The 23,006-nt window shown below is 36.3% G+C and overlaps 1 protein-coding gene across 7 annotated transcripts in view; it reads left to right on the top strand.

Annotated features, from left to right (window-relative positions):
• Nucleotides 1-1,132: 1,132 nt before the first annotated feature.
• LOC144373966 (transport and Golgi organization protein 1 homolog) overlaps nucleotides 1,133-23,006 on the top strand; it is a 147,576-nt gene continuing 125,702 nt past the window's right edge. For 6 of the 7 annotated variants that reach the window (XM_078036905.1, XM_078036904.1, XM_078036910.1 and 3 more), the window contains exons 1-2: nucleotides 1,133-1,224; nucleotides 19,165-19,392. The gene's annotated coding sequence lies outside the window, so the exon portion shown is untranslated. The remainder of the gene's footprint in view (nucleotides 1,225-19,164; nucleotides 19,393-23,006) is intronic. The other variant, XM_078036906.1, reaches the window with a different exon arrangement.

Here is a 23,006-nt window from a genome sequence, read left to right as displayed (position 1 = left end):
CTGAAGCTGAGCAGGGACTAAATTAGACACAGTCCACTGCTGCCTCTGTTGCTCCCTGCTTCTACTGGGCGTTTGAGTTTGTGACCCTTATGCAATGGTTTCAGGAAGTGGTTTTCTAAATCTCAAGTAATTCTTTTTTAAAAAAATCTTTGTTTATTAATTTATTTTTGTGTGGTGCTGAGGATCAAACCCAGTGCCTCACATGTGCGAGGCAAGGGCTCTACCACTGAGCTATGGCTCCAGCCTGCATTATTACTTTTAATGACTTTTCTGATTATATTGCTACTTAACATACCATATGATCACTTACCTAATTAGAAAATAAGCTCTATGATGGCAGCAATTGTGTGTCTTCTATTTCTAGATATTCTCTGTGGTGCTGGTATATTGCCTTGCACACCATAAGGAAGGCAGTACATACTTAAACCTCTCTACTCTGATTTGGCAAGGTGATTGAGGAAGACCAATAATGCTAGAATATTCAAGACAGTGTCGTGAAATTCCAAAGTATCTTGATGCATTGGCTTGGAAAACATACTCTGTAGTGTCTTGGAGAAATGATCCAAGTTTATTAACATTATTCTTGCCTCTTGTTTTTATTAATCAGTTCTATCATATAATTTTAGGGTTAATATCCCTTGGCTATATTATTGGCATTGTGAAGTTAATGACATTTGGAATATTAAGTATTTTCTTGACTATTTATTACATGGATTCTTTGAAATTAAGTCTTGCAAGTATTTTCTCACAGGTAGGTAAGTACAGAAAAATAAGTGAAAAGAGTTGAGGTCTAGAATAATCATTGTCAGGAAGGATATGAAAAATAGTTTTTTTTTTCTTAAAGTACTGTTTGGTGATTCAATTCAAGGACAAAATGAAATCAATTGATAATATTAGAATAGGAAAAAACTATATTGTGTTTGGAGTTAGGGCTTAATTTAAGAGTTCATTGAGTCAATTACTATTAAGTTTTTTTTTTAAGTTGTCTCATTTTGTGAAAACAAACCATGTTTTCTTTAGTCCTACACTAGCCAATGGTATAATGATTGGAATACCTAGTTGACCATTATACATGTTGATTTCATGCCATAAATATTCCTTGACCCATATTGTGTGTTTATTTTTATAATAGGTGAGAAATTCATCCACTCTTCTCTTTCGTTCCTTGATCACAAGAATTTTTGGAGTTAAAAGGGGAAAGGACGAACTTTCCAAAACAAATAGGTAAGTAAGCTTCATCTAATGCTAACTTTTCTTTTTACACAAAATTGTCCTGGCCAAAAATAATTGTCGAAATTTTGCTTACTTTTACAGATTCATCTGTAGCATAAAACTATAAAAATGGTATAATGAATTAACCTGTGCTGCCAAATTCTAAATCCTTGGGCAAAAATATCAACTGATTACAAAGTTGACCTTTCAAATCAACAAATATAAAGCAAGGAAGCCAGGGCTGAAATATAGACTTGTTTCTCACTGCAGTAACTATTCTTTTTTCTTTGTGTCTTCTTCAAGTATTCCTGAAATGTCCTACATTCTTTTTTCCTGATGTGTTATCGAGTATTTACTATCTGTGCAGTATCTTTAATCATATAGGCGAAAGTTTAAAAGATTGTGAAACTCTTATCAGAACACCTTCCAGACTACCTGTGCATTCATTACTCTCCTAAACGAAGGGAGAAAGTTGGAGATGTTGACTGTGTGAAATAAATAATGCATTTACTTTTTGGTCTTTAATTTACTCTGTTTTTTTCAGTAAGGCTTTTTAATGTCTGGAAGGAAATCTATGGAACCATTTTGGTTATTATTATTATTATTATTTAATATAATGCACAAGTTCTGTTTGTTCTTAAAGAGAAGCTTTGGATAGTTCTTCAGCATTTGAGGATTTAATAGTAGTGTAGTTGGCTTGCAGCTGTTAACACTAGATGTCACTGTCGCTGCATGTTTAATTACTCCCTTAAATTTTTAGAATCCAATTTGACATACAAGTCATTGTCTTAAGGACCTAAACATGAATTCAAGCCCAGCTTCTCTCTTCCCTAAACAAGTTACTATGCTTTTGCTTCAAATTTAGATTTTAAACTGGTATTTATTAAAATATGTCTTCTTGTGATGAAATTAAGTTTTAAGAACTAAAAGATATGATGAAATAATTTTTTGATATGCTTGTGGTAATTCTAGTGAAACCTGCTGTGGTGGTTCTGAAAATTGCTGCTTATCAGCCTGTAAAATTCACCAAATATTTCAAAGAAAGGTAACTGGCTCTAAGTTTGAATCCCCTGAGTAAATGCAGGAATACTAAGAGATTTTTTTTCCTCCCCTGAGTTGTATTTTTAAAATAAATATTACTACTTTAGTAGCATGATTATAATTTTTACTTTATAGCCTGTTATTTTTTTAAAATATTTTTAGTTGTAGATGGACACAATACCTTTATTTATTTATTTTTAGGTGGTGCTGAGGATTGAACTCAGTGTCTTACGCATGGTAGGCAACTGCTCTACCACCAAGCCATGACACCAGCCCCTTTAGCTCATTCTTAAAGTAATTTTTCCTGTCATTAACTGAAAATTACTAGTATTTGTTTCTTTTTAACTTTGTCTAATTTGTTAATAATTCTACAGTGTGCTTAAGTTTAAAATAGTTGTATCTTTTTATGAGACCATGATGATGTTTAGTAGTATGAATAAAATATGATATTAAGTAACAATTAAAGTTAATGTTAAAATTGCTCTTCTTGAATGTGTATATAAATTTTACTGTGCACCAGAGAAAAATGATCATTAATTTCATTTAGGTTGCAACTGAAAGAGGATAGAAGAATAAAAGGGCGATGAGATCACACAGTTTTACCCTTTTAGCTAAAGTCACACTGATGGAAATTCATTTCTTTTGAATAGAGAAGATTACAAAATTAATAACTTTCCTAGAAGAAGGGAAATGGAATATTTGTATAATTATTTTGACTAATGGTGGAAAGTGAAATGAAGGAATTAGGAAGTTGATATTTTACTTAAGTGTGGTGAACATTTTTTAGTAAGAGCCTGTATTTCAATAATCAGAAGACTGGCATGTGTCATCTCCTATACAGGCTTCTCTTTTCTATTTAACTCTTGAATTATCAGTTTCTTGGCAGGTCTTCTTAGAAGTTCTGCAAAACATTTAGTTTATTAAATTTGCAATTGTTTGTGATTATTCTACTTTTGTAGTTTATTTAATTTTGTCACTTTTTGTTGAAATATTTATATACCCATTTTCTACATATTAATTCCCCGAAGGATAGGACCGTTTCCATCTATTCTTTGTATATATAAAGGGCACTTTAAGAATGCTACTTACAATGTCTTGTTGGGTGATTACTCAGTCATCAAATAACTAACCTCAGCTGATGACACCTCACAGCCAGTTAAATTTGCTTTCACAACCACAGGTTGTTCTGCATGCAATCTTGCAAATGTGTGCTCTTGGTCAGAAAGGAACTGAACATAAAAAGAACATCTGCTTTTTTTCCATCTAGTGTGAAAAGAATGTCTACCTTGGAGTAAATAAACTTGGTTTCTAGGCATTTTGCTGCCACTGGAGATGACCTTAGTAGAGTCCCTTATTCACTCCATACTTCAGTTTCTCAATCTATATGACAGGAGTAGTAAGATCTAGATTTTATCTTCATGGGGTTATTAAGAGTCTACAACAAACTATTACAACTTTATTATTAATTTTTTTAAAAATTGAAGTCCTAAACAATTAGAGATATGGTTTGCTGTTTCTGTCTGTTGCCTTGCTGTTAGACTGTGCCTTTTGAGGACAGCACCAGGGTCAGAATCCTGTGTATCTGGTACCTTGTATACTGTCTGGTGTGTAGGAAGCATATAGAAATACTTGCTTAGTAGAAAAAGTAAATTTTATTACTGGGGAGGGGGGGATAAAAAGTTTGTTTTCTACTCCTGCCTTTGTTCTCATAAAGCCACAATAACCAACGAGGTTATCCTCTCTGTGCCTTGAGTTTCTTCTTGCTCAAATAAGAGGTTGGGCCAAGCCTGAGGTGTCTTCCCTCTAAAATATGAAGCTGAGACTTTATATAATGTTACTAGAATTGCATGTTTGATAAAGTGCCAATGCCTTAGACAGTACCTGACACATAGTAGGGACCAGAAGTTTTCATTTAATATGTGGAGAAAGGACCAGGGGTCTGCCTCTCTGTATGAGTGTGTGGAATGCACTTAAGATTGAGCTTTTGAGCCCATTGGTCTGATCTAGATGTGTTCTTTGGATTATGAACAGTGAGAAAATACAAGTTTTACAGTCATGTTATTACACTGTAATTTTCTAACACTCCTTTTCTTTCTGTTTGTTGTCATTTAACTGACTTAGTCTGACAGAATGAATAATGGATTCCATGTAAAATCGGAACATGCATAGCCATGTTTTCTGGGGAAGGTGCTGTGCTTTCTGCTTTTCTATAGTAGCTGCCATCTGTATGTGAATGGATCGTCCTTGATAGCTGCTCATTCTTTATAGGGTAGCAGCTAAACCAATTGCATCTTTAACTCTGGGGCCCTTGTGTGTCTTAACCTTCAACTATGTTAGTTGCAGCTAAGTGGCAAGTGCCAATATATAGTAGTCTGAGAAGATTTATTTTTGACTTTGTGGAGTGTCTGCTTTGCCAAAACTTCATACAGGTGCTCAGTGTGCAGAATTAAATAGTATTGCTTTTACATTTTCCTTTTGCTTAAACTCAACCTGTGAGCCAATAAGAACTTAATGATGAATAAGTACTTACCTTGAATTCAGTTTAAACATGAGGGCTCCAAAACTTGGGCTTTTGAGCTTACAGTTCAGCTGGGGAGAAATAAACTGTTACTTGTGAATCAGATGAAAATAGAAGATATCATATACTAATCACCTGTGCAATGTGATTTGGGTAATGAATGCCTTGGACATCTGTAAATGGAAAAAATAGAGTGCTGTATTTTTGGGGAAATAGTATTTCTTATAAGGCTTTGGGGAAGAGTAGATTTAAGGTCATGAAATAGACTGAAAAAGAGAAATGAATAAATAATTTTGTTTACTGTGTTAAGTGCAATTTCTATTCTGTATTATTAAGAAGAGCTCATATTCAAATTAAGAGCTTAGTACAGTTTACTATAATTTAAGAAGAAAATGGGTTTGTAAAAGCATCACTAGATCCAAATAAAATAATTTCCAATGACTGTATTGGGAGATGTTAGATTTATTTTATTTTCTTGGACATAAATGACAGAATTATTAGAATTATTTTTCTTAGTGGCATAGGTCTGGAGGAACCCTTCAAGGGGCATCTAACTCAGCCCAACTTCTTGCTTATCGGCAGATTTTGAAGCCATTTCCAGACTGACTGGCTTCTTTCCTGTTCTTTGTGTTTTCTAGGAAAAGAGATTCCACAAGTTTCTGTGGTTACCCACTCCATTGTTTAGGAAAGAATTGGTTTTTCAAAACTAAAATTGAGAGCTTTAGGGCAATTGAGTTTTTTATATTTTAGAGAATGTAATTATTAGAATTCAGAATAGCTTATTTGCTTTGAACCACATAGAAGCTTGTAGTAAACACTTACCTATTTGGCCAAACTGAAAATTGGAATTTTCTTTCACTGGGTCTGGGATAATACTAACATCCTCAGACCCAAAGAATTCTCATTTTCCCCATTGAATAACGTTCATTATGTTTTCAATCTGCTGGGTACTAGCATGCAGAGATGAATCAGAAATATTCTGTGCCTAAGGGGAACTGACAGCCCAGTGAAAAATATGGCAGCTATCTGTTGCATTGGATTCTGTTCAACTTACCTTGAGGGAAGGGAGAAGTTTTGTAAGGCAGATGGCATGTCTTTTAGTGTCTTTTGCCTATTCCATGGTTGGCTTGTGCCAGGCCATTTTTATGTGTCTAATTTAACTTTCATGAGATCCCTGCAAGGTGAACAATATCATCATCACCTTACAGTGGCGTAAAACCACAGGGAGTGAATTTTAGTTATTTGCCTGCTGTCGTATAGCCAGAAAGTGGCAGGACTGGAACACAAATTATTTTCATGTACAGGGCACTTATTTATCAATACATAGAGCCTGTCATGAGTAGTATATTACTTTTTTGGTGTATGTCTTTAGATTTTACATTGCCCTAACTGTGGGAGACAAGCCACTTCATTCGTTCATTCAGAGTCTGAATGTGGGCCAATAATCACATATTTTTAATATGGTATGTTGATTTCAGTGGGGGTGGGGCACAGGGGAGAAGTTTGCTTGAGTTGACTCTAAGACCCTTTCTGTGGGTGTTGGAAGACAATATGAATTATGTAGTTTTTTTCGTTCGTGGATTTTATGTTTTTGGTGGGGAAGTTATTAGAGCAGTTTATTGCAAGTAAGACAAAGGCAAGAGAAAATACAGTATACCCGATAGAGGGGCAGGCAGGTAGGCTATGGATGAGAATGCCCATAAGTATTCTTTTTTTGAGTGAGCCTCACTGTTTTCATGTATATAAGAGATGAGGCAAGAGTAGGCCTTAAAGTTTCTAACATTATGCTGTTAAACCAGAAAGGTAAAAATCATACTTTTCTGGTTGGCAAGTAGGGAATGAATTAAATTAGCCCAGGAGGTTATCAGTTTTACTAATAAGAAATTTACCTTTTTCATAGTTAACTCTGTAAAAATCAATTATTTGGTGCTATCGAGAGGGGATTTGGGGTTTACAAAAATTCTTGGCTGTGGTTCAATTTCTTTTAGACTTAATGTTTTACAGAATCTTTGGTTACATTTTTCACATCTTTAATTAAAATGACATAAATGATAACAATTATTATTTGTCTTTATTTTCTAAAGGACCTAAAAAGTCACCCAATCCCATTTTCATTTAACAGATAAGAAAATTAAGGTGCAGAAAATTAAGTGATTTGCTCAAGATCACAAAGCTAGCATTAATATAATTTAATGGTTATTTTTAGCTTACAGCATGACTAGAACATTTGAAAAAAATATTTAGAAATGAAGTTTCTATTAGCAACAATAATATTCATTTGAATTTAAATGATTCTAATGTGGAATATGAGGTTCATTCTCCCAAAGAGGCACTTTACTTGTCAGAGGATTTTAAATAATAATGATTTAAAGTTAAGAGCCCCATGATTTGATATAGTCTGGAGGTGTCATTCATGCATTTACCACAAATCTTTGTAGAACATTCAATCTGTTGCTTTAGCCAGGGTAGATAAATGAGTATTTTTGGAGACTGAGAAGTACAGTACAAGTCTTGTGTAACCTTGTTGAGATGGTCTAGTCAGAATTAAGTCTGTACTGACATTTTTGTTTACTGGAGAGTTTCATGTTTCAACGTTTTGTTCATTCATAGGTTCATGGATTATAGGTAGGAAGACCACAAATGAAATTTGTAGCCAAAAAGAAGTTCTTGAAAAGAAATATGTTCATGAACTTAAAGTGGGAATTACTCATTGTATGCTTAAATATTGACTCTTGCATGGACCAAGTAATCTTTGTTCCTTAGGACTGCTTCAGGCCATTGCTCTCTCTAATAACTGAGGCATTGTTGCTCTCGTTTGAGCTTGTTCTATGGAATCTTGGCAATGCATGCATCCTCTTTCTGCATGTAAAAGCATGAGTAAATATTTTTTCTTAGCTTTGATATTTTTGTAGCTTACATTTTATATGAGCCAGACTAATATAATGTAATACCAGGATTACATAATTTAAGACGTCAGGGTTGCTTCCAGGGCTATGCGATAAAGTATTCATTTATCAGGAAGTTTACAAGCTGTATTTGTTGCTCATTCACTACCTGTAGAGAAACACCACAGAGCTGTTTTCCAAATGAGAAAATGGAGTCAAAGAACTTAAGGCCAGAGGGAATGGTTTTCTTAGAATTTAAGATAACATTTATAATTTGTTCAGAATTCAGTCCTAGTAACTATTGATTTTAGTAACATATAGTTTTGAAATTCCAGAAATTTCCAACTATTGTTGTTACACACAAAACTATTTTTGATAAAAATGTGATCAATAAAATTTTTTATGTGTGTCTAATTTAACCTTCACGAGATCCTTGCAAGGTGAGTAATATCATCATCACCTCACAATGGAGTAAAACGACAGGGAGTGAATTTTAGTTATTTGCCTGCTGTCATATAGCTGGAAAGTGGCAGGACTGGAACACAAATTATTTTCATGTACAAAGCATTTATTCACCAGTACACAGAGCCTGTCATGAGCAGTATATTACTTTTTTGGTGTTTGTCTTTACCGTTATTAGAAGAAGATACTTTCCATTTTCCTAAAGTCATGACATGGGGAAGTAGCACCGCCAGTCTGGATGATGAACTGGTCAGCAGGCTGAGGACCTAATCTGTCAGACTGTGGTATGTGTACTTATGTGTTTGCTTGTAAGTGGGGAAGGAGGGGAGGCAAGTAGTGAAGGGGGAATAGAGTAGTAAACACCTTTGAAATATAATAGACTTTAGGATTCACTAGAAGTACTGAGTTCTGTACCTTGGGCTAGATGTCCTAGTAAAAAATTAAGTAGCTATAGGTGGACACAATATCTTTATTTTATATTTGTGTGGTTAAAAAAATTAAGTAGCATACTCTTGTCATTGTCATTTTTCATCCCTCAAATAATAGCTCCATTTTTTAATATTTAAATGTAAGTTTGAAATAGTTCAGACTTAATAGTAGTTAGAATGCTTTTGGATACAACTAATAAAAAACCCAAATCAAAATTTAAACAGGGAAAAGTTATTACATATGTAACCAGGATGTTTTAAGGGGGATTTATTTCTTTCAGGTTGAAGCATGTGTTTTCTCTGTGTTTCTACTGTGTCATCCTAGACGTGAAGGCATGGACCCAGGAGGCTTTCTGGATGGTTACAAGATGGCTGCTATTATGTAGATGTTGGAGCCATCCTCCAGATGTTAGAGTTGAAACACAATATTTAGAAGCCTTGTGTTTCTTATTTCTTTTTGAAAACAATGACACTTCCTCCTGTGTGTGTTTCTATGTCCCCACCTCCACATCCTACAGATTTTTATTCATATATTATTGACCAAAGTTAATTTTTAACATGTCCCAACTTAACCCGGGTGGGGGAAATAGATCTGCCATAATTAGCTTAGACAAATCAGGGTTCTTCAGTTGGGCCTGGAATATATGTTAGCTCTTCCTGAAGCACATGACTAGTCTGAGAATGGTAAATTCTAAAAGTCAAGTTCCATTAAAAGGAAGGACAAGGTCGGGGAAAGAGTGTGAATTAAGCAATGTGTGTTACTACATTGATGTCTGATGTTCAAGGTCATCTCAAAAGCATTGAAAATGTTTTAATTAGGAACAGTGATTTAAATATAGGAAGATAATAAATATATTTTAGCCTAATATGAAAATTTATTTTCTTTACATATTTCCTACATGTAGTTGTAAAGAAATATGAAATAGTACAAGGGTCTAGATATACGGTTCTGTATAATTCATTCTTTTTAATTTTTTTATTCTTTTTATATGACAGTAGAGTGTATTTTAACACTATACATACATGGTGTATAGCTTATTCTAATTAGGATCCCATTCTTGTGGTTGTACATGATGTGGAATTATACTGGTCATGTATTCGCATATGAACATAGGAAAGTTATGTTCAGTTCATTGTACTGTCTTTCTTATTCTCCTCTCCACTCCCTTCTCTTCATTCTCCTTTATCTAATCCAGTTGAACTTCTATTCTTCTCCTCTCCACTTTCCTTCACTGTGTGTTAGCATCCACGTATTAGAGATAACATTCAACCATTGGTTTTTTGGGGGACTGGCTTATTTCACTTAGCACGACATTCTTCAGTTCCAACCATTTACCAGCCAATGCCATAATTTCACTCTTCTTTATGGCTTACTAACATTCCATTTTGTATATATACCAAATTTTCTTTATCCATTCATCTGTGGAAAGGTACCTAGGTTGGTTCCATAGCTTAGCTATTTTGAATTGAGCTGATATAAACACTGATGTGGCTATAATTCATTCTTGTAAATAGCTTGCATTTAAAAAATTTTCATGTAATTCCTTAGTCCATTTCATGTTGCTATAACAGAACACGTGATGCTAGGTAGTGCATAAAGAAAAGAGATTTATTTGGCTCATGATTCTGGTGGTGGAAGGTGGTCCAAACAGCATGGTGCTAGTATTCTGGAAAAGTTCCCTCCCCCACACCCATGGCTATCACAACATGGTCAGGAAGTAGAAAGGAAACCAATGGACTGTGTAGAAGGGCCAATTGCATGGTGTGGCTTTGCTTTCCAATAGCCCAGTTTATCAAGAACTAATTCAGTCCCATGAGGTTTGACCTATTCCAAGACATCATGAATCCATTCATGAGGGTATAAGTAACCCTGTAACCTAGTTACCTTTCATGAGGCCCTACCCCTTAAAAGTTTGACTACTCCAACATCATTTTATTGGATACCAATCTTCCAGCATATGTCCTTTTGAGGGATAAACCATATCCAAAACCATAGCACCCAGGAACAAAGTATATGTATGTCTTCACACATGAACCAAGTTTTGTAAAACATTAAAATAGAGATTCTGAATCCAAGCTTGAAAATGCTCTTTGACATTATGAATTATCTTCCTGGTTCACAGCTCATCTCTAATAAGCTAACAGTGTTAACATGTTTGTTATCACAAACTCTGGTTTACTTTTGGAATTTGTCCCATATATTGGTTTTCTTATCATAAGGCCAAATAGTGTGAAGTCAAATGATCTTTCTAAATTTATGGGAATTGGCATTTAATTATTTTTGTTTCTGTGTCAAAAATCCCTGTTCTATTTCAATTGAATGTGGTATTTTGATGTGACTTTTTTGGCCTCTGAACTCAAATTAGGCCAATTGTTCTGAATAATCTCTCTTTCTTTTTCTGCCAAGTTTCTTTCTTTTCTGTCCTCTGAACTCTAACTGCTTTGTTCTCTACAAACTGCCTCTATAGAATTGGAACATGAGGCTGTCTGGGTCAGGGCAAACCAGCTGGGCTTGACAGAAGTTAGGGTTAGATTAGCTTCATTCGACAAGGATCAGTACGTCTGATCCAGTTGCTAAATCTTGGAAGACTAGAATTTTCCATTCTATAAGCACAATTCCATGACATCTTGCCTTTCTTTTACTCTTACGACATCTTCATCTTAGTTGTATCTATTTCTACAACCTCTCAAATCTGAATAATTGACTTAGATCCATCTAATGGTCAGCTACATACCCCTGTCCTGTAATTCACTTGATCCCCTCTGTCACCCCTTTAATCAAAGCTTTCCTATGCCTGTGGTTCCATTTCTGTGTAACTGGTGTCCAGGTTAGGCATTCTGACATTTTTTTTCTTCATCATTCATTCAGCAAGTATACGAGGTAGGTTCAAGCACTGAGGGGATGAGGGAATGACACACATTTATAAAATAGGATGCAAATCTCTGAAGAACAATGGAAGAGGAGAGGCAAGACTTGGACTCAACTGTAAAGTTACCTATAAAGCAAGGTGGGAAGCTGAAGGTAACTGTGGACTTTGCTCTCCCTCATGGGAAGAGCCTCATTCCCGCTGCACTGTGCAGACGTGGCTGTAGCAGAGCTCTTGCTAATGTCTTTTAAACACACTTTCTCCCTGTGTCTCTTCCAGTTCTTCCATTAATGTGGGAAAATCTTCCCTCACCTTTTGTTTATATTGCTGCTAGAAAATGTGTTCAACGCAGAGCAATATTGGTGCTCTGCCTCCCCTACCTGCATTTGGAAATGGAATTATGTGTATTAAAAATACTGTGCCACTGACTTCTAAGGGTCACAAGTGCCTAGTTTCCCCCAGAAACCCAGCACAGGTCATCTTCAACTCCTTAATGCTTTAATTGAGAACTTTCCCTGAAGCTTCTATATTTCAGAGAAAAGAAGTTCTTTTAGTGGTGTTCTCCTTGATTGCTTTCCAATATTTCAATGAACTAGTTTTCAATTATTTATCATTATAAAAGTATATTGTTCCAGTGGTGAAGTAAATAACTTCTGTGGGCTACCTGCAATGCCACCATTTATAATATCATGTATTTCATTTGCCATATGACTATAAGTTGTGGCCTTCCACCAAGGAACATACTGTCCCTAAATACTTGATTGTGTATATCCTTCCTGTTTTCAGCCCTGGCTGCATTTAAAATTGTGCCCTCATGCATTGCCAAACTGGTTGGCTTGTCCATGAAAATTGAATCCCGTGGAATCCCTGGCATTTTCTGTAGACGTTTCTTCCTGCTCCCATTAAATAGAATTTTTAATGGTTTTTTAGGGCCTTCTGTATAATAACCCTCTTTTCTTTCTTTCTTTCTTCCTTTCTTTCTTTTTTTTTTTTTGGTAGTCCTAAGGACTACACCTGGGCTTCATGCCTGCTAGGCAAGTGCTCTACCACTTAGCTGTATCCCCAGCCTTCTTTATCTTTTATTTTGAGATAAGGTCTTGTTAAGTTGCCAAGGCTGGGATCCTCCTGCCTCAGCCTTCCAAGTAGCTGGGATTACAGTCATGTATAGTGACACCTGGAGTAATGTCACTCTTCGTAGAATTATTTTAAAAAATCACAGTAGCAGAAGGAATCATGTTTCTCAATTTACCTTAGTCTGGAATGACTTTGAGCACCTAGCCTGATATCTATCAATAAATATGTATTAACTATCAACTGTATACAGGGCTTAGTACTAGGTGACACCAAAAAAGATCTAAGAACAGCCTATTCTCACGGAACATATAGTGTGCTTACAATGAAATAAACTAAAACACAATCAAGGAACAGGTCAGTCTTATTGTGAAGTGACAGCAATGATAAAGAAGAAGAGAGAGGAATCAAATATTATACCATTGTTCTGGTATAATCCAAGAGGCGAGCATCTGAGGATTCTTCCCGTTTTTCTCTATGGTATATGTGATATAGCTCATGTGGTAGGAAGTGCTTAGAGGTAGGCCAGCTCTTTAAGGAGATTTCTCAGAGGGACTCCCTGATTTCTAGTGTGTATTCTTTATAATCAGAGGTACTCTGTAATTGGCAATATCTTATTCTCTATGGGGAACAATAAATGATATGTCAGAGTATTTTCTCTTCTCCTTGTTCTGTATTTTTTGATTCGTTTACTTAGAAAAATCTTGAATCTTCAGAGACCTGGGTGCATTTGTGAATTAAAAGAAAACACTGGTACATTTTCAGTAGGTCTTTGGACTCCCAAATCTTTTCCTACACTCTTTCTTTTCCAACAGTCAGCCTTGTTTTTTGGTCCTTCAGGTACTTCCTGGTTTCAGTGCCATGGCTGAGTTTTCTTTCCTTATAGTCAAAAGGTTTGCTTTCCAACTAGCATCTCTCCTCTTTGTGGCCAGTGTGTCGATTTGACATGGGGTAGTTAAGTATGGGCAGAACCTTGGTGGGGGGAAGATGATGCTGTGGTTTCCAGGACTTCACTCCTACTCTTCTGTTTCACTCTTCTTCTCTCTTTGTATGTTGAAAGTAATATGTGCTTATTAAGAAAAATATGAAAAAGTTACACAGTTTTATTGTCTTCACCTAGGCTATTGCATTGCAGTTGTCATTTTGCTGTGTTTTCTGGACCTTTTTTTTAAATTCATGAGTATTTAGTTTTTATAAAATGTATTTGTAGTTATTCTACACACACCCTTCTTTTTTCACTGGTAGGAATCACTTTTCATTTTTGTTTGATAATTTGTAATCCTCCTAGTTTAAAAAAAATTAACAGACTGCTGTGTATCTTTGTTTATAAAGTGTTTTAATGTGTAAGCCTCTTTCTGCAAGTAGAGTCTCCTGTGTGTGATTTCTAGGTCACAGGACACGACTCGTTGTTGCATTCTATACTGTTAGGTTTTACATATTGTCATATTTCTTTTCTTTTCTTTCTTCCTTTTTTTCAGAGTTCTTTATTTTATAATTTATTTATTTTTTATGTGGTGCCGAAGATCGAACCCAAGGCCTCACTTGTGCTAGGCAAGGGCTCTGCCACTGAGCCACACCCCAACCCACAAGTTGTCATATTTCTTTTTTTTTTCTTAAGAGAGAGAGAGAGAGAGAGAGAGAGAGAGAGAGAGAGGGAGGGGAGAGAGAGAGAGAATTTTTTAAAAATTTTTTAGTTTTTGGCGGACACAACATCTTTGTATGTGGTGCTGAGGATCGAACCCGAGCCGCACGCATGCCAGGCAAGCACGCTACCTCTTGAGCCACATCGCCAGCCCGTCATATTTCTTAATAAATTAATTTTCTTGAAAAAACAGGTTCCATTTCACTTCCAGTCACACGTTTCACTTTCCATTTCACATAGTATAAAGTTTATTGCTCTAATTGGCCTTTTTTCTTTTTAAAAGAGTTATTTTTATTTTAATCAACAATCTTGAGCATTTTATCTGATTTTTCCCCACTATAGATAGTGATGCAAGGAATATTCTCTCATGAATTTTATCTTTGTTCTTTTTTAAAAAAAATTTGTTTTTTTAGTTTGTAGTTAGATACAATACCGTTATTTTATTTATTTATCTTTATGTGGTGCTAAGGATCGAACCTAGGACCTCGCACATGTGAGGTGAGCACTCTACCACTGAGCCATAACCCCAGCCCCTGTCCATGTTTTTATGATTATTGAAAGGGAGATTGCTGGACTGAAGAATATAAACATTCCATGAAACTAATAGCCAAGTTTCTTTTAACTGATACCAATTAACACATTTACCAGCATGTGCAATCTTCCTAGTACTAAGAGTAAGCATTTTTAAAAAATATTTATTTTTTAGTTTTAGGTGGACACAGTATTTTTGTTTCACATTTATGTGGTACTGAGGATCGAACCAGTGCCTCATGCATGCTAGGAGAGCACTCTACCATTGAGCCACAACCCTAGCCCCAGAAATAAGTTTTTTTTTAATGCAAATTTCAGGGAATGTGAGAAGGAAAAGACCTTGGTGTTTCAATTTACATTGCTTTTATTACTAGGGAGGCTGAACATTTGCTCAAGTTATTTGTTGGTTAATTGCATTTTCTTCAGCTTTGCTTTCAAGGCCCTTTTCACCTTATCTCGCATTATTCAAACTTACAAATATTTATTAAAGCCTGCCAACTACCTTCTCCCATTCCAAACATATACCCACACACTAATCAAGCTAATCTCCCTATTGTTCCTTTGAATGTTAAGCTTTTACTTTGAGTGCTTTTGTTCATGGTTTTTCTGCTCCTAAATGCCTGCCTCTCCCTTCTTCTTAAGCTATGCTGATTTCCATCCTTGGGTTCAGCCCAATGGTCTTCCTAAAACTGGTTTTCTGGAGAGCAGACTCTGGGGCTTCAGCTCTGTATTAGTCCATACTGCCTTCTTCAGGCTCTGCCCTAGGAGCAGGCAAAGAAGATGAATATAGAAATAGGCATGTCTACATTTGATTTCTGGTGTAAGTGACTTAGTCCCCTGAGCCTCCATTTCTTTGTCTCAGCATCCTTATAAAATGTGAATGACAATAGAGTCTGCCTCTGGAATTGTGAGGAGCAAATGTGATAAAGCTAAGAGGGCCTAAGGCTGGTGTAGAGGGCCTAAGGCTGGTGCTTAGTATATAGGAAACTCTCCTTTAGTGCCCATTGTTTTAATTGTCATCTCAGCATTTTTTGTTGTTGTTGTTGTTGTTCCATAGGACTCTCCTGTACCACCCCAGAGGCTGTGTACTGTCTCTTTCTTGTAAATTAGTTATGTACTCTCAAGTGAACACAAGGTTCTAAAGGGGAGGGATTGCATTTTAAGTCTTTGCATGTCCTAATGCACTATGCTGCTTGAGTATAGTTGGGTAGCTTTGGTAGTGGTGGAAATTAGAGGAAGGCAGTGATGAGGACCTCATTTTCAGCTTTTCATAAGACCTTTACTAGGAGAACTTTCTCCTAGGGCCTTTTAAAAAATGTTAGCTTTTGTTGCTTATTCAGCCAACTGGAGTTACTCAGTAGAAAATGTTTAAGAGATCCAGATTATACCACCGGATTTCACTTTTCCATATAGTGTTTCAAAGTGTTGTATTCATTAGTATTTGTCAGAGGGCTGGGGATGTGGCTCAAGAGGTAGCGCGCTCTCCTGGCATGCATGTGGCCCAGGTTGGATCCTCAGCACCACATACACACAAAGATGTTGTGTCTGCCGAGAACTAAAAAATAAATATTAAAAAAAATTCTCTCTCTCTCTCTCTCTCTCCTCTCTCACTCTCTCTTTAAAAAAAATTTGTGAGAAACCTATGGTTAATGTAAAGGGGGTCCGGCGGATCATTGGAGGGAGAGACCACACAAGAGACTTACTCCATGCAATTGACAAAAGGGGATTTATTGGGGATCCATTCCAGCGCACTGGGGCTCTGTGCTCACTAAAGGAGGGAGAGCAGCCGAGAGCCCAGAGCAAAGGTCAAGCAGAGCTTAAGTACACTTTTTGGAGAGGGCGGTGGGCTTTGCATACATCAGAACAAATCATCATGAGGCGCGGGGAAATTGAACAACAACTCTGAGACGTGATTGGCAAATCCATTGGCGGGAACAGCTCGGGCAGGGGTGATTGGTCATTCCTAAGCGGGGTACACATTCAAACTGATTGGTTCGGGCCCTGTGACAAACTGCACAGGGCCCTAGGCTAAATGGCTAGTAGGGTGTAGTCTTAACTATCTCAGGAAGCTGGGTGTAACAGAGGAACTCAATAATACCTAATCTTTTGCATTTTAATTCAAGCCTTCCAGCTTAGAAACTTTACCCTTTCAGTTAATACCACAAGAAGCCATAAACTAAACCAGATTCTTTCCCCTTTTAACTTTCACATGCCCTGGATTAACGGCAATGTTACTCCCTCATTTACACCTGGTATTTCCTAGCATTCTCAAAAAGCTGAAACAATGATTCATGTTTAGTCACTGTGTAACTGGCTATTTTCATTTATTTAAAATAAAAATAACAAAAAATATCCCGGGTAAAGATCTCCACGTATTTTAGCTAGTGACAGATGCTCTGATCAGTATTTCTACTTAAGTCAGGCATTTTTTACATACACCTCAAGCCTTGCAATTAAGCTTTATGTCTTTCCAAGCATAACAGTTAACCAATAAACCAAAATATCAGCCTGGTCTGGCTTAGCTCAGTGGTCTTTTGATTTCTTCCAGTCTGTTTGATGTGGAGGTTTATTGAGATTTATCTACTGAGCTGTTCATAGTTTGTAGGGCTGGGAGCATTGACTATATTATATAAGATTCCATTAGTGACAGAAGAGTGTGGACAGTCTCTGCAGTGTAGATAGTCTAGCCAGTTGTACTGGTCATGATTTTGTTGAAATTTTTAAGACTGTTGTCGAGCTTTTTATTAAATACTCAATGGTTTTTCTTATTTCCCAGTTTATACTCCAAGCCTCAAAGCAGATGTGCTTTGATTGGTTCAATTTAGTAGAAAGTTTCTTAACTTTCAGTATGCAGATTTAAAAACTTTTCCAGTTATTTGGACTAGTTATCATCAAGGGAAGTAAAAATAAAAATATATAGTAATCAATCATAAATATTGCTAGATGGGGAGGTAAACATCATTCCATTATATTGTTTAAGGTGGAAACAGCATTGGTGTATCCAACTTTATAACAAAGCCTGCAGAGGGCTTTCTTATACTTATCTTATGTATTCCTAATAGGAATGTTCAATATGGAAAGTATTATTGTCCTCATTCTAGATGACACACTTGGAGTTTAGATGATTAATTTGCTACATGCCTCATACCTAGTGTGAAGCAGAGCTGGTGTTTGAATTCAAATGTGACTCCTAACCCAGTTATTTTTCCATTACATTAAAGTTTTTTTTTGTTCAATAATATACAGTATTTCTAAAAGTAACAAGAGTTTTGCCAAGCAGTTTTCCAGTGGTTTAATCATGTCCTCTTTCCTGAGAAGTTGAGTAGAATTACTCATGTATACCCTGCAGGAGATAAAAAAAAAGTGTCATATTAGAGGAATAATGAAACTTATCCATTTTTTTCTCCTTTAGTTGCTTCATGTACAGAATTGGGAAACTACCTGTAGGGCTTTTGTTTGATTGAGTAAGTTAGGAGTTGGCATGAGCAAATGCATGTTAGCATTCATTTGCTCATGTAGGTTTATTGACGTACTCCTGTGTACCAACAATGTGCTAAGCATTAAAAGACACATAAGTGGAAAATCTTTGCTCTTAAGCATCTCAGAATCCAGCAGAGCAGATATGTTCCAAAGTACATGACCATAGTATGGTATAGAGATGGCAAGAAGAAATTTAAAAGCTTGAAATGGAGATAAATGGTATCTCTCAGACAGGCTTCCTATAAGAGTCAGGGTCTGAGCTTGAAAGATGAGTAGAGATTAGCTAGATGAAGAAAAAACTGTGGGAAGAAAGTGAGCCAGGAGAACAGGTGTGGCATAGATGGGTTGGTGTGAATGTGTATCTTCAACCCAGGCTTTCTTGAGCACTTTAATGTGAGTACTCATTTAAAATATTGAGTCATGGAATTCTTCTTGTGGGATATTTTGCAAAGAACTGTGTTTTAAAGAACCCATTTTGGAAAACTGGATGGACCAAGTGGTGAGAAAAGAAAGTTGTGCTTTGGGGAAAATTGAGGCAGGCAAGGAGGATGGAGAGGGATATTGATTACAAGAGAGAGTATAATAGTAGATTTGATAGGACTTGATGGAAAATGAGGGGACCAGGGAAGAGGAAAGATAGTGGAGTTTTGGCTTGGATAGTTTCTGGGACCATTTGTAAAGGTGAAGATTTAGAAAGAACAGATTGTTGAGGGAAGATTTCAAGTTCAGTTTTGCAACTATGTTTTAAGATACTGAGGCATGTGGAGTGGGTCATATCCATTTGGCAGTTAGATATGTGAGTGGAGTCTGGGCTAGATGAAGGAGTCATCTGTGTGGAGATGATATACCATACCAGGAGTGAATGAGATCACCAGTGGGGTGAGGATAGATGCCAGGAGACATCAGTAAGTAAGTGATGTGTGCAGGAAGAGGATCTGTCAGCTCACAAGCATTTCAATAATCTAAAATTGTTTGGGATATGCTTTTCTGTTTCAAGATCCATCAGTTGTGTTTTATTTTGTTACAGAGTGCCTGAATCCACCCATGAAGGAAGTCTATTCTGTGGATTTGCCCTCTCAAGATTCAGGGTAGTCGTGGAGGAGGTGCTTCACCCACACCCTAAGCTCGCCAAGGAGCACAGTGTGATTCCCACCCAGCCCTTCTGAATTCAGTGGGAAAGGTGGAGCCATCTTGCATTGTTAAGTTTTTGAGTGTTGGGTTCCTTAAATGTAACTGGAGAAATAATGAAAGAGAAGTAAGTATTCCACTGGATTAAATGACTTCAATGGATTTTAATTTTCTCGATAAACTGTTATTAAGAAATTGTTTTGGAGATTTACTCCCTGAGTAGGATTAGCTAACCTACATTTTTCATTTGGATAAGTAGTTCTTTAATTAGAAAGCAAGATTGGAGTAATAGTTTCTCCTTGCTTTAAATAGTGTAGAGAAGATATGTGAAACTGCCAAATGAAGGTTTTCCTCCTCACAGTGGTGTGAAGCAGGGAAAACAAGAGGAAGTTATAATGTTAGGGGAAAGGGTTCTCTTCATCCAGTGTACCTGTTTTTATCTTCAATTCTGGAAGTCTCTATGGAAGGGTTTTTTACCCCCTTATTCTTGTCATGCTAAGAGTTGCATATTTTCTGGCAAAAAGTTCATTACTGGCTAGGAGTGCACAAGAAATCCTTTGCCAGAGAATTAAGCAAGCAGAAGTGTGTCAAAACAAATATTCTAGTTTGAAAATATAGTCCTGCAGGAGGGGCGGGGATGTGTGGGTAGTGGAGGAGGCCAGGGCATGTTCTAAGATTGAGTATTTATTTCATAAGAATTCTGTGTTCTGAAGGACTGTTGTTTGTAGGAACTCTGGAGGAATCAGGATTGTGCTGCATTAAATGTACTGATGAGCACGGATAGTTTTTCTGGGATTTGGGGTTTGCTCTTGTGTTTAGTGTGCAGCTCATATGATGACAGCCTTTACTATGAGCGAAACATTTTGATAACAGATAGCCTTTTAAATTTAATTCAAGAGGCATTTAACAAAACTTTTGTTTACATGGAAAAACTCTGAGGCTTGAGAATATTAAACACACATAAACAAACATGCACATAAACACCAGTCCACTTCATAAGCATTTATTTGGCTAGGAAATGCCAAATTTATGTAACTCCAATCTTAAAAGTATTTGTTGATTGATTCTAAAAAGCAAAACCTTGTTTTTCCTTCTAACTTTTCCTTCTACCTTTTCCTTGTTACTTTAAAAAAATCATCATATAAATGAATAAGAGCATAGACTGGGTAAATAGAAGTTTTGTATACTTCCTTGCTATATAGTTGCTCAAAACAACTACTAGAGAAGTCACTTTTCAAATTGGAGAAACATTTTTTTAAGTTAGCTGACATTTTCTTTTTTTTTTTTTGTCAGTACCCACTGGGATGGGTGTGGGCGCTAACCATGTTAAGTAAGTTTCAAGATAAAAGTTATTGCTTGCAGAAATGGACTTGAGTTCTTCTACAGGATTTCCTGACTGTATATTTACCTGCAGCTGACATTATTTTCTGAGAGAATTTTTAAAATAAAATATCTGCCTTGTAATATTGCAATAAGTGATAACACATGATAGAATGTATAGATAAAAATAAGCCCTCAAAATAATATTAATAAAATACAGACCCTTCATTCTTTTATCCTTTTGGCAGATTTTAGGTCTGTTGCCATAAGCAGTTCAAGGAACACATGCTTGCATCCAGAGCACTGGGAGGAAGTCTGCCTGCACTTTGATTCCCTGATTTGATACACGTTAGATACTGGAAGAAAGATGAATTAATGTAAATTTCTTTAGTTTTAGTAACTCAGAAGAGTAAAAAATTGTTGAGGGCTTGAAAAGATCATGGTGCACCATTGGAATTTGACTTTAGTAAATGTAACATTTGTTTTCTAAAGAATTATAACAACATACTTAAATTCCAGAACAGTAAGCAAAATAGCTTAAGTTCACTGACTTAAAAAAACATTTTTTATACTGCACGGTTCTAAAATAAATACTTAAAAGAAACAGAGAACAAGCCATTCTATCTTGGATTTCATTTTCCTTCAGATAGAACAGCTAGAACAAACATTCTTGCTAGTTAACATTGCCTGTGTTTTTATGAAGTTAATAACTGACCTGTCAGTCACGCCCTATATAAATACGTTAGTTTAATGCTTTCTGCTTTAGAAGCACTTTTATTTACAAGAGCTGCCAGCCAAGATTTCCAAAGGACTCCATGGGCTGTTTGCTTTGATCTGTTTTGAGGGCTGGTCTCTTTATACCTGTTGGTTTGCTCTTTATGATACCTTTGTGTAATCAGGTATGGGGAGAGCAGATGTGCAGAATAAACACATCTTAAGGAAACCAAAGCTCAAGAAAAATCATGTAATTATGAACCAACAGCTCTAGAAAAGAGAGAGAGAATATTTTCTTAAATCAACTTAGTTGCTATTATGAGAAGAGAACAGATGTCATGATATTCACCCCAGAGAAGCCTCAGCTTTTCTTTTAAATCTCAGCTTCTAATGGATGGAGGTTGTGTGTGTCCCTTACCCCTTAAATTTGTAACTTGCCGAGATGTTGCAGCTCTTCTCAGTTGTCTTTTACCTTTGACCTTTTTTCATTTCCCTAGGAAATGTTTACCACATGTCTCTATCCAAATAATCATTGCTCAGTGGGAATCATTACCTTTGCATTTTGAACTGGAAATGCCTTTTAATGTTTAAGGGAGGTTTCAAAACAGGAGAGCTTTGGATTAGTTGTTTTAAGATTTTGATTTTTGACTTCCCCAGCACTTGAGGGTATTGAATGCTTGATTCAATTTTTTTTTAATCCTTCAGAATGCCATACATATTAGTCAGTGAATGAAAGAATGATGGAAATAAAGAGAAACCAGAGTTCTTGTTTCCAGAATAACCTATTCACCTTTCAATTAATTGTAGCCCTAACAATTCCTATGCATTATATTCACATATTACTTTTCTTTAGGAATCTGAATGTTTGGACATGTTAATTTGATTATTTTAGTTTGCTTAAAACAGTTTCCCTTACTTTTTTTTTAAACTAGGAATTTTATCATCACTTAACTGAGCTTTAGGAGGAAACGAGATTTCCAGGCATTCAGAGCTCCACTACTTTGGGAGGTTCTCTTTATGCATTTTGTGTTGATTTCACTGACATTTTTTGGTCAGCACTTTTATCCTTTTGTAATACTGGCGTCAATTTTAGATTTCCTGTGGAAGTAAAAAGCAGGTTTTTTATTAATCAGTTTTCTCCTTTCTTGCTCACAAAACTTTCAAACTCTAGTCTTTTAACAGTTATTGCATTTTATTTTGTTTCTAGTTCATATTTTTTAAATACTGGTATCTCTAGGATAACAAAGTATAAAATGCAGCCCCAAATACCCTTGGTTCAGCAGCTTTCCTCAGATAATCACTTGCCAGAGTCAAAGTATTTGGTGAATGTAGAGGTATGTTAAAGCCAGGTTTTAAACTTTTGTTTCCTCTGCAAAGCCTTTGGGGTCAAAGGTGGGAAAGCTCTGAGGTTGCCTGGAGCCAGTGCACAGGAGCACAGTCTTAGTTGTGCTGCCTGCATTGAGGCAGAAGGGTATATAAAACTCTAAAGGTTATAAAACTGCCAAAATTATGGTTTAGCATCTTTGGGCCTTTGGTTGCAGAGCCCTTTGTCAGAAATGGTTGTTGTAGGACAGTCAGAGATCAGGCCAGAGAAGCAAATTAGGAGTAAACTAGGGCAGGACATGCTACAGACAACAAGGAAGAAACTGCCTCTACAATGCACCCAGGGACGCTCCTGAAGTCGCATGGGTCCACTTAGTTGGCAGA

This window comes from Ictidomys tridecemlineatus, unplaced genomic scaffold (assembly GCF_052094955.1).
Source record: "Ictidomys tridecemlineatus isolate mIctTri1 unplaced genomic scaffold, mIctTri1.hap1 Scaffold_54, whole genome shotgun sequence".
NCBI classification, from domain to species: Eukaryota; Metazoa; Chordata; class Mammalia; order Rodentia; family Sciuridae; genus Ictidomys; species Ictidomys tridecemlineatus.
This window is presented reverse-complemented; position numbering and strand designations above follow the sequence as displayed.